This window comes from Mustela nivalis (assembly GCF_964662115.1).
Source record: "Mustela nivalis genome assembly, chromosome: 5".
In the NCBI taxonomy this organism is placed as follows: Eukaryota; Metazoa; Chordata; class Mammalia; order Carnivora; family Mustelidae; genus Mustela; species Mustela nivalis.
In genome coordinates this window covers 41491266-41508321 of record NC_139024.1, presented here as the reverse complement: position 1 = coordinate 41508321, position 17056 = coordinate 41491266, and positions in this window count along the sequence as shown.

Genomic DNA, 17056 nt, shown 5'->3' with positions numbered 1-17056 from the left:
TCCCCGGCCATGGCTCTCAGGCAGCCCTCCATCCACACCTCTACCAAAGCAGAAGGAGGAGACCCTGTTGGGAAACCAGCCCCAGCACTCCTGTGCACCCATGTTGGCATTTACTTCCATTTGCACCTCTGAGAAGGATATACTTTCATGCCAACTCTGCAATGTGTTGAGATAAATTCTTTTTAATTATTTAGTATTTGATTTGTGTCCATCAAGAGGGCTGTTCAGGGCATCTCCTCGGCCTACACTGTTGGAAAAAGAAATCGCCACTCCTTTTTTTAAACATCTTTACTGTTGTCCAAACCCAGGGAGTCAGAGGGCTGTCAGTTAACTTTTCAATTCATGCTAAATGAATCCAGAAAATAAAGCAAACAGGTTAAAAATGCCATAATGTTTTAATGTGGCAAAATGTGACAAATTATACAAGTACAATGAAGGTGAATCACATAACCAGCAGTCAAGGAGGGTTATGTGCTTCCTGGGGCAAGCTGTCCACCAAATTCTACAGGGGACTGCTATGAAGAGTCAGAATAGGGAGAGCTATAAAGAAATGTTATCCTGAGGCGCCTGGGTGGCTCAGTTGTTAAGTGTCTGCCTTCTGCTCAGGTCATGGTCCCAGGGTCCTGGGTTCCAGCCCCACACTGGGCTCTCTGCTCAGTGGGAAGGCTGTTTCTCCCTCTCCTTCTGTCTGCCACTCCCGCTTCTTGTGCATTCTCTCTCTCTCTCTCTCTGTCCCTCTCACTCTGCCAAGTAAATAAATAAAATCTTAAAATAAAAATAAATGCCATCCTGCTTTTGTTTAAAATAATCTTATGGACATAGAAAAAAAAAGGCTGATTATCTCTGAGTGATGGGGACTATGACTTATTAGTTATTTTATTTTTGCTTATCTTTTTGCCTTAACATTTATCAAATAAGTCTATCTTATTTTGCTTTTTTAAAAAAAAAAAAAAGTGGCAATAAGTTTCTTTAAGACAAAGATATCCAGCATTTTGGGTACTGGGCAAGCAGGAGGTCTACACAGAAACTTCAGAAGGTCAGAGCTTTGCTGAAGATTCCAGAGTGGACAGTCACCTTTGGTCAGAAGGAGCAGAAAAAAATGATTAAATGACTCATGGGAGTAAATGCTGTGGAAAAATTCAAGTAGGCAAACATGGCAGAGAATGGTTTCTAAATGTTATAGGTCTAAGAACTTAGGGGGATGTATTCCTTTAACTCAGAATAAAATGCTAGAACTAGAAGATGTAAAATGAAAGCAGTTCTTTTGAAGGCTGACAATAAAAAAAAAAAAAAACCCTTCCTGAAATCGCCTAAGATTAGAAAATACATTTAAATTTTAATTAGGATGATTAATCGGCTCAATATTCCACACACGCAGAGGAAGGTACAAAAAAGAAAAGCAGGCTTCTTCCAGAGGTTGCCCATGTTGATGTCAGCAAAGAAGTTTCCTTATACAGTCCATCCATTCGTTCTATTAGCAGACTTTATTAAGTACCTAGTATGTGTCCAGATTCTATGCTGGATTCTGGAACCACAGACAACCAGGGCATCATTCATACCCTCAAGGCTCTGAAGATGTTTTGAGGAAGACGGGTTTATACACAGGCTAGGTATAGCAAAACAGAAGCAAGTCCATTGGCAACTAAATCCCTTTGTGAGTTTGCCACAGCACAATGATCTCTCCCATCTCTTCACTACGCTCGTTAAGGGGCCAGTTTCCAGTCTTTGTATCTGACCTATATTCTCCCATGCAGGGACTGTGGGTTTAATTTGACTCAGGTTGCATCTGCTGAAAACAAAAGAAATCATCTTAATCACCTAACACTTGGGTAGGAGGCTTTACTAAATTTACATCAGGGATGTACCGTCCTATTGGTGGTAGATTTGCCAGGCCCAAGCCCTCCTCGAGGCTACTACCTACACTGCACAGTCATTGATGGTTAGGCTCAGCAAATGCAGCCAAGAAGGAGAACTCAGATACTGGTGTTTTGACAGGAAGAACATTTAGATTGATAACCCTTGATTTGGAAACTTCCAGAAATTGTTTCAATTTTATAGTGCTGCGGAATGGAAAAGCTGTAACTCAAATGCCACTCTGTGTCTATTCAAGAGTACAGGCATGGGATAAATTGCTCCTATCACCCATGCAGCTTGAAGAAGTTAACTGCAAGATGGTAAAGAAAGTCAGGCATGATGGAACCTTGTCAGGGTTTTATGGCTTGGGCTTCTTAGGGCCCCTTCTAGAGAACATGCCCTATCCATTTGCCTTGGAAGGACCATTTCAAAGGTGACCTCCCCATGGATAAAACAGGCTAATCAGTTTCTCAGGAGAAGAGTTTGAATTTGGCGATGGAGGCCGGACTGTAGTGACGCAGAGGCCATGGTAACAGCATTGGAGCCATGGTCTAACTAGGTCATGGACAAAAGGAGTAAGAGAAGAAACTGACCAGAAGAGCAAGAGTAGACAGATGAAAGGAAAGCAGAGAGAGCCAGAGAGAAGAGAAATTGCATGGCCCTGAGATATTAGGAAAGCCTTGGTTCCTTACTTCAGGACCTGAGTCCATACATAGTCATTAAGTGACCTGTGTCTCTACATCAGAGCTCCTTCTTAACTTGGGCTACCTTAAGTGGATTTGTTTTCTTTAGATTCTAAGGAGGCTGGACTAAGACAAATCAGAGCACAGTTGAGCAGAACCATTTTATTACTTGGTATAAATAACATTCAAATGCTTCAGTGGGTAAACAAGCTCTATTAGTGAAAATCAACAGAATACTGCAAAGCAAATGGTGAAAAATGCACTGCTGCCTACCACGGTACGTAACCAGGACAGGGTGAAATGGATTGCACGTTCAACTTGAGATTCACTGGGAAACCAAGAGACATGCCACCGGGGACATTTTAAGCCCTCATCTCTGATGGAAATAACAGCTTGAGTGCCTTGATCGACTACCAGGCTCAAAAATGCTATGAAATCAGGCCCTCCCAATAGCAGCAGTAGGGATATTAATTTAAGAGTAATTCATAACTCAAGACAACAAGCTGAGGCTTCATGACAGGCCCCTGGATTTTCCATATCATGGTAGCGTCTGATGGACTGCGTGCATCAGCTTTTGTTTTCTCCGTAGCAATATCAGAACAGTGTTTATGTTCCTGAGTCACAGATACATTTACACAATCCTTTCCAATACTTACAATTCATTTATTAGATGGTAATGGACTCTTCCTCCAATAAAGACAGATCAGTCTTTCACTTAGGAGCTAAACCTATAAACCGGTCTCTTGTCTACAGCACTCATCCATTATAGATCCTGGGCCTTCTGAAAAATGAATAATTATAGTCCCTGAGGAGATTTGCTATATATATTGCTGGGTAGTCATCAAATTTGAGGGAGGGTTGATAGGTGTGGGCAACAATGATAAAACGAACAGCCTTCTTGTCTGTCAGGCAGCAAAGTAAATCGTCGAGAGCAGCCCTCATTACCACAAGTTGAGTGGGTATGTGTGGCGTCCAATTTCTGGGTATGTACTCTTTCTCTGTGTGACAAAATAAATACTATACCACAAAGACTTACTTATCATAAATAAATACATCTAATGAGTGAGTAGAAGAAAGCTCATAGATGACTTATGGATGAGTTCATTTGTGGCCCTGTTTTATATAAATAGTCTGCCCTTTAAAATAAAATAGCCATATTACTTTTTGCCACACTGGAAGTCTATATTCCTTGGGGAAAAATGCTAGATCAGAAATCAGAATCTAACAAGCTGTGCATAATAAATGTGTAGCATATGTTACGGCTGAATTCATTCCTACTGTTTGCAGCATATACATCCTACCTAGAATTGCAGAAGTGCTTGTTATCTTGATGACACTGAGGCAAGGAGAAAAGATGACAAGAAAAATGCCATATATAGCCCAAGATATTCCCTCCTGGGACCGTGTCAGGATTCCTAGCAATAAATCCATGGGAATAAATTCAGGAATCACTAGAGTTTTAAATTGCCATATCCTAATTATAAACCGTTCTCAGCAGTGCCATATCCCATAGGTTCTGTGGATTAATTTTACATATTATGTTGGTTTCATTATTACATACAGCCTTTGCAAAATGCAGGTTATAAATGACTTGGACATCCTGCTAATTCAGTATATTCCTTGAAAGATTCTGTCCTACCAATTCTTACTGGTATAGCAAATCCTTCTCTCTCCAGCTTCAAAATCCCCAGTTTCTTCTCTTTAAAACTGTCTACATGATTTATTATCTTATCTTCTGTTCAGCAAATATTTATTGACTGCCAACGATGTGTAAGGCATTATGCAAGGCGCTAGGAAAGATGTAAAGATGTATAATGCATACTGTCTAGAAAATTCATCTTTTTCAGACAATAGGCATGCACACATGAAAAGTGAAATATCAATACAGAAGTGAGAATAATGCAAGCTAATAAAAGAGATATCTCAAAGCAGGACATTTGGAAATGCCAAATAACTGGTATAGACAAAAAAATAAGAGACTAGAAGAAGCAATCATCTTTTAGTGCTCAGAAAAGGCTTTATTGAAAGAAAGCAGAGAATATGTGAACCATTTTACAAGAGGCAGTCTGAGCATGGACAAGGCCCAGGTTCATAGGCAGAGTTAAGCAAAACATAGCACTTTGGGAGAAAATGGACCACTCCTCAGGCTGGGGGAAGATTTCACTGGAGTGCGGGAGAACCATCAGGGAAGTGATTTGAGGAGCGTCTATAGAGCACCTTGACTACCTGTCTGTGCTTTTTCTTAAAAGTAATGGGTATCCATAAAAGATTTTATTGTTAAATCAACCTTAAAGCATAATTTATGTACAATCAATTGTATACACTGTGAATGTACTATTGGATGAGTTTTAATAAATGGATACGACCACGTAACCACCACAGCAAACAAGATATAAAACATCCTTATTACTCGGGAAAGTTCTCTCCTGACCTCTTCCAGTCAATTTCTCCCAAACCCCTTCTTTTCATAGTCCACTACTTACGTATTATGGGACATTTTGAATAGTTCCAGTTTGGAGCTTTAAGATTTTCAAGATTCTCTATTCTATTTCACACAGCTGTAACACTTTCAAACATGGGGTTTTTTAAAGTTTCATGAATTCTCTTAAGCCTGGGCCTCCCGAATGGTATTACTGGGTTAAACTAGATGTACTCCTTTCACCCACTAGATTTTTAACTGTGGTGTGGCATCTAATATCCTATTTCTGCTTTCCTCTGACTCCTAGCCCCCAAGGGAATATGCTAGGTTTCTTCATTGGTTTTGTGATCAGTATCAATAAGCCCACTTAAGACTTCAGATTAAGCATAGCAAATTGATCATATAGATACGCTTCCTCTCACTCTCAAAATCCTGATAACATAAAAGAAATGAGATAGAGATAGATATTATATATTTATCCACAAGATAAAGAGAGAAGGATAAGATATTGGCAGACAAGAAGTTTCAATGTCATTTTGGAAGACTGAAGGCAAAGAGAGCTGCAGTAATTGATTTACCAGAGGAAGCCATATTTGAAACAGCCTTAGAGATGAGAAATCATTTTATCCATAGAATCCTTGGTATCACCAGACCACCAGTTAAACACTGCAAGAAGCAGCATTGCAGCATACAGTTGGAAAAGGGATTGATTGAAAATCTGCATGGATGGAGTGGTTAGGTCCCAAGGGTCCCCCTCTCACATTATTCTATCAAATGATTAAGCAATATCTCCCTATTTCAGCTCTGCCCCCAAGCCAAAGAAGGGAGGTTTAATTTCATGAGAACTCAAGGAAGAAGTTGAACTCAGCTCTGAACTCAGAGATCCCAGATCTGGTGGAGGACATAAAATGAAGAATAAATGAAAAACAGAAAACCGAATGGTGGGTGGTCCTAACTTTGCTCACTTTGGTGACATTGGCAACTAGGTTATGGCTCACAGAACATGGAGGACTCTTCCCCCAGCAACTGAAACCTTCAGATAACTAAATTCCAAAGAGTGCCCTTAAAATTAAATGGCCACTTCACTGCCTGATGCTGAGAAGTCTCCCAGCTGACAAATCTCACCTATGCATACAGAGATTCCAAGAAATTCTTCATTGCTTTCCTGCCCCACTTAGAAATGGACAGCCAAGAGTTACTGTCATTTTAGGAAAACTTGAACATGAGAGGGAGAGAAGAAACAAAAAGTAGAAAGGACCCCAGAGGAATGAAACAGTGCAAGAAATGGAAGAAATTTTTCTCCAAAAAAAGAAACGTCCCTCAGGTGATTTGTTTATTTTTCAGTTTGTTGTAAAGTTAGAGGTCACTGTTAATTCTGTACAGATAAGAGAATGGGTTGCATTCACAAAAAAGGAATTCAAAAAGGAATAGTTAAGAATCAGAAGGTGCTCTTGAAAATTAAAAATTAGAGAGAATCAAGGAATTCTCTCAGAAAATAAAGCAAAAATAGTAGAAAAAAAGGATATTAATGTTTCAACCTAAGAAGTACTTATAAGTTCTAGAGGAAGAAAACAACCAGCATGGAAGGAAGAAAATTACCAAAGGTTTTTGTGAAAATTGAATGAATATGTAGATAGAAAGGGCCACTCAGCCAAGTGCAAACAGACTCATATTTGGACATATTATTGGGGCACCTAGGTGGCTCAGGTCATGATCTCACCATTGTGGAATAGAGTCCCACATAGGGATCCACGCTCAGCGTGGAGTCTGCTTGGGATTCTCTCTCTCCCTCTCCCCACTTCCCTGCCCCCCCCCCAAAAATAAAAGACCTATTATTATGAAATTCCAGAATGCCAGAGATAACCAGATAATAAATAATAATTTTTAAGGCTTTCAGAGATTAAAAACAATGCTACACACAAAGGAATTGAAAATAGAACAGAATGCATTTTTTTTAATACCTACAATGGACACCAGAAATCAATAGAGCAGTATCTTAAATGTTCTGAAGGAAAATTCTTTAAAACCTTGAATTGTATACCCAGCCAAACTATCAATCAAGAGTCGGAGTAAATGGAAGATCATTTCAAAAGAGTGAGTCTCAAAAACTAACCTCTCGTGCACCTTTTCTTAAGATACAACTGAAGGATTTTTTCCATAGAAATAAAAATATATATATATCAAAATAGTGGAAGACATATGTGAGAATTCAACAAGAAAGTTGTGAATGAAATTCCTGAGAGGATGTTGAACAGAAGCTCCTGTAGATGGCTGTGCAGGAAGCCTAGAGATCAGCAAGTCCAGGGTGGGGCAGGAGCACCAATGGTTCTGGGAATGGGGCGGGGGGGTCTTCAGGAAAAACAAAATGGAATTGACAGACTATCTGAAATGTTGAAATGTCTTACAGAAAATTACATAAGGAAAAAAAGGAAGCGGTTAATAAATTCAGATCTAAAATGAACAGGGAGTGGGAGTAATGTGGGATACAGGTGTGCAAATGCATGTGTGTGCAGGATGTGGGTACATGTGCGTGTTACACATGTAGATGAAGAAGGGCACAGGTGCAGATGTGCCTATGGGTCACTGGGTCACAGGAGAGAAAAGCAAGGATAGAGGAAGAAGGAAGAGATTATGCTGTATTCAGAGGTCCTGATAAAAATCTCAGGCTTCTTTATGGAAACGTCCCTCAGGTGATTTGTTTATTTTTCAGTTTGTTGTAAAGTTAGAGGTCACTGTTAATTCTGTACAGTGGACTGTGTTGTGTTGTGTCTTCTGGGGAGCTGGCATTTCCCAAAAGTGGCTGTCCTCACAGCACAGCCCCTGACTGAGGGCTGGAGTTGGATGGCCATCAGAAGACTGTTGCTAGAAAAGGGTGTCCTGGGGTGCATATTATAGCCTTGGTGCAGAAGTCTGCTGTCACATCCTGGAGCAGAGTTGTACAAAGTAGACTAACTAGAGTCTGTTTCAAATGCTACCTTTTAAAGCCTCCACGTGGTGCTTCCTCTGGTTGAAAGGATTTCAGCAAAGAGTACAGGAGACAGGGAGGCTTCCTGCTGATTTTGAGAAAACAGATGACTCTGCTTTTCAAAAGTCAGGGTGGAAGTCACAGTGGGAATGCTATTTTACTATGTTTGCTTTCTTTTTCTTTCCTACTCTACTCCCTTGTATTATTACTGGTTGCTGTCATTAAGATCTGGACACACACACACAATCTTAAAAATATTCTTTATCTCACACAACATAATCATATAGGAATGACAGAGATGCCACCGGAATGGAAGTGGAACAGCTGCCCAGCCAAAAAGAACAGCAAGCATGTCAAGGGCATGGGCTTGGCATGGTACCAACCCACAGAAGAGGGTCCTAAAAGGGTGTAACTATTGGGCAAGAGTCCCTGGGACCTGGTATCAGAGACCTGAGGGTTCAGGTCCTGGTTGTGAATGCAGGCAAGCAATTTTACATGCCTATGCCCCAGTTTTCTTATCTGTAAAACAGAAATAATTGCCCAACTTGTGGAATTGTTTCAAAGAGCATATGTGAAAGATTTTTAAAAGTAAGGATTATAAACATATAATTGATTATTATTAACATTCATATCATAACATTTTATAACTCATGGTATATAATATATAATGATTATGATATATTTTATAACATAAAGTGTTTGAATATACATTAAATATACATTAATACATTAAATATCATTCCATTTTTCAGAAATGGAATTTGATATGTTGTTCCCAACATGGAGACAATTAAACTGTGGCTGATACATAATCACTATATATCACTAAGGTGACAGTCATCACATTATGCTTTTGGTGCAAAGACCAATTTCTCAGCTGAAATAGCTGCTGAGTAATGAACAGAGCCCTGGGTGTCCATAGTGTCCCAAACTGGTCACCTTGATTCTGTCACTCCTCGATGTGCACCGTGGTCGGGTCATACTCCTCTGAACCTGAGGCTTTGTATCCGCACAATGGAGTTAGATCCATGATCTCCAAGGTTCTCTCCCTAGTTGGCAATTCTGTTTCTCATGTGAGGCATCTGAGTTAGGCTTGGGGGAAGTCAGTAACCATGTTATCTATTACCGAATAACAAATCACCCCAACACTTAGCAGCTTCAGCAACATTTATTATCTCACAGTTTCTGTGGGTCAGGAATCCAGGCTCAGCTCAGCGAGGGGCCTTCAATCAAGCTTTGGCTAGACTAGCAGTCACTGTAGTGTTCAGTGGTGGGGAACATCCACTTCCAAACTCATTCTTGTAACTGTTGACAGAATTCAGTTCCCATGGTTATCCTCCAGGGACTGAAGGCCTGAGGTCTTCGCTGGATGCTGGCCAGAGACAACTGTTCCTTGCCAGGTGGGCTCCATGGGGCTACTCAAAACAAGGCAGTTGGCTTTCCCCAGAGTGAGAGCCCTGAGAAAGAGTCAGAAGGAAGGAGAGAGAGAGAGAGATGCCCAAAATAGAACCCACAGCCTTTTTGTAACCAGATCTTGGAAGCGGCATTACATAGCTTCTGCTGAATTCTACTCATCAGAGACAAGTCAGCAAATCTAGCTCACATTCAAGGGGAGAGGATTACACAAGGGCATGTATAATGGGAGACAGGGATCTGTGGGACATTTAAGAGCTGGCCACAGCAACTAAGGGAGAATTATCAGGGAATTGCCTCATTGTTGAAATCATAGGATTCTAATTATCCATTGGTTCATTCTTACAACAAACATTATTCATTGCCTTCCATGACAATGCCTCATATTACATGCTCTGAAACAGCAAAGATAACCACTAAGAAAGTCCTTGTCCCTGTCTGTTCTCAGTGAAGCGGGGATGTGAGGCTATCAGAATCACCTGGTGCTGTTTCCCAATTACGGTACCCACAAAGATTCTCCACCCACATTGATCATAATATGCTTTCCTGTTAAGAATTACTAATAAAAGAAAGGATAAAACTGGTACTTGAAGGACTAACTATAGGATAATGTAGAAATAGGGAAGGACTGTAAAAGGGTTCTCCTGCTGCCAGACCCAGAAGCATTATTAGAAGAAGCAAATGTTACATGATGCCAAGTTCCAATAAAGAACCAGAAGGTGACTGCCTCCTAAGGAAACACTTCCAGTGCCTTCCTTATTTCACTTAATTCTCTCATTTTCTGTGCCCATTTTTCCCCACCAGTTAGCCAACTCCACTAAGGACAATGTCCTATCTGTTTATATCCCCCATCCTAGTCTTCGGGGCCCCATCCCATAAAGTCTCTTTCCTGTCAATCTTTCCTTTTAGTTTATTTAGTTAATATTTTCAATTTTGCCTGTGGTACATATTCACTAGGTTGATGTTAACTTAAAATAAAATGAGGTAAAAAGTACTACAGGAGTTTAGAGGGGTAATAAACTTAACCAAGAATATCGTTTGAAATCTTCCTAAGAAAGAGATGGAATTTATATTGGGTTTCCTTTGAAATTCATATTTGCTGGTAAAGTTTTGTCACATATCGCTGCTTGGAGGTGAGCTCCTTGTGTAGAGCATAATCAGATCAGAAGGAGGCTGCTTATGCCTTTAACTTTAGTCATTCATGACCTTTAGAGTTTTCTGCCTCCCTTTACCTTTCTTGATGCCAACACTCAGGGGGAAAATGTTGTTATCTTCACCAAATGCGGATACTGTGCACTGTGGGCAAGTGTTAGTAGTCACATGAGAAGGCTCCACATGGTACAAATGCTCCCAAATGGGTTAAATAGTATCCCTCCGAAATTCATGTAATCCCTCAGCATGTAACCTTTTTGGGAAATACTGTCTTTACCGATGTAATTAGTTAAGGATCTAGAGCTATAATCACTCAGGATTTAGGTCCATCCAATGATGTCCTTATAAGAATAGGAGAGGACACAGAGACATAAAGAAGGGCCTGTGATGACAGAGTCAATGATTGGAGTTATGCCATCATAAGCCAAAGAATGCCAGGACACATCGGAAGCTGGAAGATCCAAGGAGGGCTTCTCTGCTAGAGCCTGTGCAGGGAGTGCAGCCCTGCCAACATCTTGATTTCAGTGTTCTGGCCTCCAGATCTGTGAAGAAAGAAATTTCTATTATTTTAAGCTACCAAGCTGGTAATTTGTTTCAGTAGCCTCGGGAAACAAATGCAGTCTCCAAACACCCACAGAACTATGGGTAACTCAGACACAAATGCATCAGTAATTATTTCCCTAAGATGAGTGCTACGTATTCAAGTCCTCCTGTACCCAAGGTGGGATGTTTTCTGCTTTGGGGACATTGCAGAAGAGGGAGAAAAGGAGGAAAGAGAAATGAAGTGTTGGAAGTGCTTTGGTTTTCTGGCCAAGGGTGTGCCTTGGTTGAACACTGGCCACCATTCCTCGGAAAGCGTCACTGTGGAAAATAGGCATGGATCTGTAGACGGTGTCTTCCAGAGCGAGGCAGGTTAGTGAGACCGTGGGGCCACTACATTCCAGTTAGAACTCGAGGGTTATAGGAATTGTGAGAGTTATTCCTTCACAGAAACTGCAAAAGTAGCATAATCTACAAGGCACTGACTATGAGTGTGATCTCACAGGTTGAGAGAAGGAGACTAACTGGGAAAGTTCTAGTGGAGTTAAAGATGACACGAGATGGGGAGCCAAGGGGCATGACAGGAGGCAGACAGTGTCTGTTGGAGTTAGGCAGGCAGACCTTGGTGCTAGATCAGCTCTGGTTTTGCATCTCTGCTTTGTTTCTTACCACCTATATAATCTGAAGTGACTCCAAGCCTTTCTAATCACCAAAATCGGACAGAAGTAGAACCTATCTTTTGTTATGTGAGAGTTAATGCAATAATGTTCAGAGAACATAGGATTATGTGCTTAAAACTTAGCTTAACAAATGTTAATCATCGTCATCATGACTATTATTATGGGCTAGGACACTGTTTTAGCAAATTGGAACTGTCGTGATAGACACAAGCAAGGAGCAAAACCCATTGATTAGGTTAAACGATGCAGGACCTACGGCCCTTTCAGGCTCAGAAAGGAGACTTTCTTTGGACCTTATGCTATTCCCTTGAAATTCAATCAGTTGAAGTACGACTGTGTATTTATTCTTCTAAGACTGGAATGTCACAATAATTGATGATTTATAAAACTACTCGTTTATATATAAAACAACTATTAAGAACTTTCAAAGAGCAAAGTAGAGAACTAGAGACAGTCATTTTATTTAAGGAAAGAATGAGTTAGCTAGCTCATTTTAGAAAGAACAAAATTTGACTTTTGAGCCAACATGTCATAAAAACTAAAATATAAATACAGGCAGACCACAGCGTTGCACTGTCCACACAGTAGCACTAACCACATGTGGGCTGTTGAAAGTTTGAAATGTGTCTAGTCTGAATTGCAGCACTCAGATCCATGCTCATAGGACCACACACCCAGAACTCACCTTCCTCTGTCTCTAAACCTCTCCCAAAGAGCCAGCTTCCAAAGACGCTAGACCTGTGTGTCTGGGTTCTTTACTAACAATTAGCAGAGTTCTTTGTTTGGGAGTTTGGTTTTTTGGGGAAAAAAAAATCCCCGACAAATACAGACATGAATATTTCTCTCTTCGCCTCGCCCCCTCCAACTCTTTAGACAATTCTATAATCTCCATCTGAAAATATCAGTATCTAATAACATAGCATCACTCAAGGAAATGACTTTTCTGCACCGACTCTTCCCCTGCTACAATTCAGTTCCTATCCTGCAGTTCTTCTCATGGTGGAGGGAAAACAGCCTACTCTATGCAGCTATAGGCCCTCCCCCATGTTTGCAAATAGTTAATAAATTAACCTTGCTTCTTTTTTCATATTTAATAAATTTTAAAAATTTTCGGTGTTTTGCTGGTTTGGGGCTTGTTTGATCTTGATTTCTTAACCCTCACCTGATTCTACTTGAGTTTCGAAGCATTAAATTCTTTCATGTACTTTCAGAGTCATTTTCTAAACTTGTTTCCATTGGTCTTTTTAGAGCCCCACCCTTCTGCAAAGGACTTGGTATCCCACTATAGCAATGAGAACAGTGTTTTAAAGCATGGCATATAGAATGAAAAAAAGTACCCTCGGTTTCCATGCTTTATGCTTCTCTTTATCCTCACTCAGTACCTGTTCCCTATTACAGTACCAGAGTCACACTGATTCTTGTTCAACGTCTGTACCGTTCTTCCCTGTCATTCTTGTACTACCTCCAATTCCGAACAAGATCTTTGTTTCCCTGTCTTTCCTGTTACCCTGCAGTTTTCCTCTTAGGTTCCATTCTACTTGCTTTAAAATTGGAAAAGAAAAACTATTAAGAATGGGCTGTTTTTAGGTTGAAAGTGAAATTGTGTAAAATGGGAGCTCAAGTCTCTTTTATTTCTTTAGCTTATCTTATTCCCCAAAGTGAAAAATGCACCTGCTACTCAAACCATAATTCTTTGGTCAGCAGCTTCTTAGCCGGAATGAAATTCCTTCCCTTCCCTTCAAAAATAGCAAATATATCAAGAGTGTTGTTTCACCCTATATATTGAATTATGGAATACCCATAATATTTCCTGGCCCTGAAGATTTCTTAATATTTGCAGGATGTAGTTCCAGAACACTCTTAACTCAGCTAAAGATATATAAAGGGCAAGTGAATTTGGAATCAGAAAAAGACGCTGATACACATTGTTTTTATTTTTAGCATGTTTTTTGCATTGTAGGTAGCCTACAGTGTTTTCCCCATGACTAAAAATGAAATAGATGATTAAAATAACTTTGACTAGTTGGTAAAAGTTTGATGATCAAAAACTAAGTTACAAAAATATTAAAACCGTATGTAAAATAAAAAATAAATTTTAAAAAATAAAATGAAAAAGAAATGAAACTCAAGGCTTTAAATCTTTTAGTAATCTTTGAAATGAATAAAAAATAGTATACTTCCATTATGAAAAGCAGGACCATTGAATAAAGACATAAAGAAGAAATAAAATTATTTTAATGAGTTTTAACTTTTAATTTCTGAATTTTTTTAATATCTGAGACTCCTTCTTGTTCATATTTCTCTTACTGCCTGGTAACCTTTTCTTTTTTTTATAGCCTCAGTACTCAATGAGGATGCTGCTTGGACTTCTTTTCAGCCTCTTAATGTCCACCATTAATCCTCTGTCCTGGGAACAATTACTCCAATTGTCCAGGTAAATCTCTTTCTATGCTAAGTCCTGATTCTTTTCAAATGCCTACTGCTTTTTCTAATGCTGGTGCATATGCTTGTCTCTATCAGTAGCTGGTATAGAGTGGATCCACCTGGTAATTGTGTAAGCCAGACCCGTTAACTTCACAGGAATATAGGCCCTCCCTCAGGTCTCCCACTGCCTTGCAAAACAGACAAGATTTGCTATCAGATCACACATCCCAAACTACCCCAGTGGCTCTGCTCCCACTGTCATCCACGTAACTTTGATATGAAATCAGGGAATCTACAACTTGCTGCACAAGGTGGGAATAGGCTTATCCAATCTAACAAGCTCTGAGTCTACCTCCATCCCCCCCCTCTACACTGTGAACTTGTGAGAGAGTCCCAGAAAAGCTAGCATTCTGCCAGGATACCATGAATGCAAATGTATTAGTACTTTTTTGTTTGTTTGTTTCAATATTTTATTTATCTGACAGACAGAGATCACAAGCAAGCAGAGAGGCAGTCAGAGAGAGAGAGGGGGAAGCAGGCTCCCCGCCGAGCAGAGAGCCTGAAGTGGGGCTCGATCCCAGGACCTTGGGATCACGACCCGAGCTGAAGGCAGAGGCTCAACCCACTGAGCTACCCAGGCGCCCCAGTACTTTTAAAGAGAAACTAGAAACCCAATTGCTAAGTAGAGATAGTAGAGTCTTTGAATTCAACCCTACATTCTACAGTCAGGCCTCTCACTATGCAGCACAGTTAATTGGCACCAGAAACTCAAAAGAAAAATGTATACGTATCAGGAGGTCCTTTACACCTTGGCCTCCAGTGAGGTTAGACCAAGAATGTAGGTAAAGCCAGGTGCTGCCAAGGATAAATTTAAGATGATGTCAACATGTAGCTCTATATCACAAGGGGAAGAAAAATCGAAATTGTAGTTACATGGACAAATAATTTTATCAAAATGGCAGCAAACGCCCAGGAGACTACATTATCCACTTTTCAACTGCATTTTCGTCAAATGCACAAAGACCTTATGTCCCAAAGCTTTGTTTTCTCCCCCATGTCTGTCCTCTCTCTGAAAATATCATGCATTATCTTTTACTGAATTGTTAGCTGAACTCTGTTCCCCTTGATCTCTGTTCCCATTCTGATCCTAGCTTTTGAAAACACTTACAGCAAAGCTTCCTTTGGCCTGGCAGACACAGAGCCTGGGGCAGGACTTTGACGTGTTTGGATTTCCAGAGCAGCTCCATCCCTTACTAACTTCATGACCTTGGAACACTACTTGGCATCTGTCACCCTCAGCTTCCTCATCTGTTAATGACAATACCCAAGGTATGAGCAATACATTACCCAAGCACCAAGAGTAGGGGCCCAATTAGAGATACATACGAACCCTCCAGGTTTAAATGGAGGCTTTAGAAATTTAAGAATTCCAGAAGTTCCTTTCATGTACAGTACCCTGCATGTGGGCTCGGAAGAACATAAAACCTCCAGGGTAACCACACACCTTCTCTCTAGGCAGGCACATAAGCCCAGCCTGATCAAACTGGAGCTCTGAATAGAATTGGAACAAAAGTTCCTTTTGCAGAGATGGCTCTCCTGGATACAATGCAGAAGCTTAATCCTGAATCTTTTCTGTATTCCCCTGCCAAAGGCAAGGACAGGTGGCAATTTCACTAAGCTCTGAAAGCCATTTAATCCCTTCTGGAAATTATTTAAGGTCCCCTCACTCCATTGCCCAGCCTCCCCTCTTGGTGCATGAACATCCAAGGATATCTCCTAGTTTTGAAAATTCCTGATCCTGGAACACACTGGGGCCTCCTTTGCCACAGAGAACATTCCAGTGATGTGTTCCTAAAATTAGAGTCCAATTCACCATGCCTGGATTTCTTACCATTACTGATAAGAAATGCTTATTGTGTGTACTCATAAGAAAATTTCCATGCAGAAGTAGTTCCGGTAATATAGGGCAGGGGCTAGTGAAGAGATTACAGTTTTCTTATTTTAATAAATTGTGCTAAGATCAAATACACATGCATGTATTAGAATATGAGATCAATAAAACTCATATATAAGGTAAAGATGAATATTGACTTCTACTAATTATCTTTCCTCTGCTTCTTTGACTCCAAGAAAGATTTTTCTTCAGCACCCTATCAGATCGAGAGCCTCCCACCAAGTTGAAGTCTGAGATGAAAAAATAGGGTCCAAATTCTACCAGGCCTGCCATTTGGGAGACTTTTGGCTGCACCCACCTTTTGTGGAAGGATGGACAATTCCAGGGAAGTGTATTTCTGCTCCTACACGGCTGTCCTAACTTGACAAGCTATCCGGAAAAGCACGCAAGACAACCTGAGATAGCCACTGTCCCTCTAGCTGCCTCAAGGCCTGGTGGCTGTCCATGTCCAGTGGAGTCCAGGGCAGTTATATTTCATTGTCTGTGACAAAGTCAGCAGCTCTGTACTGTAGAGTCAGATGCACCCAGTACACCATTGGACTCCTCTACAGTTCCCAGCCATTTCTAGTGGGGCGTGGCCATGTCTCCAGCTGTGCAGGTGAGCTGTGCGGGAAAGATGCTGTGAGTCACTTGGGGGAGGAGACCATAAAAAACCCGTGAGTGGTACTCCTTTCTCTCTCTCCTTGTTTCACGGACCAGTGCCATTCCAACATTCCAGATGGCAGCATGTCTTCAACCAGAGACTCCAAGTGACAACTGCCAGCAGAGTCCCCTGATGACCACCCTGACCCTCAGTTTACAATGGATTTGTTGTGTGTACAGCAATAAACCTTCAGGATTTCACATTATTTGGGTACCACGGCATAACCTAGTTCATCCCATCTAGTGCATCCTAAAACCCAAACCCTTTTTCCTACTCTAGACAGGGAGGAGTTACCTTCCTTATACCTAGAAGTCTAAGCCACCCACCCA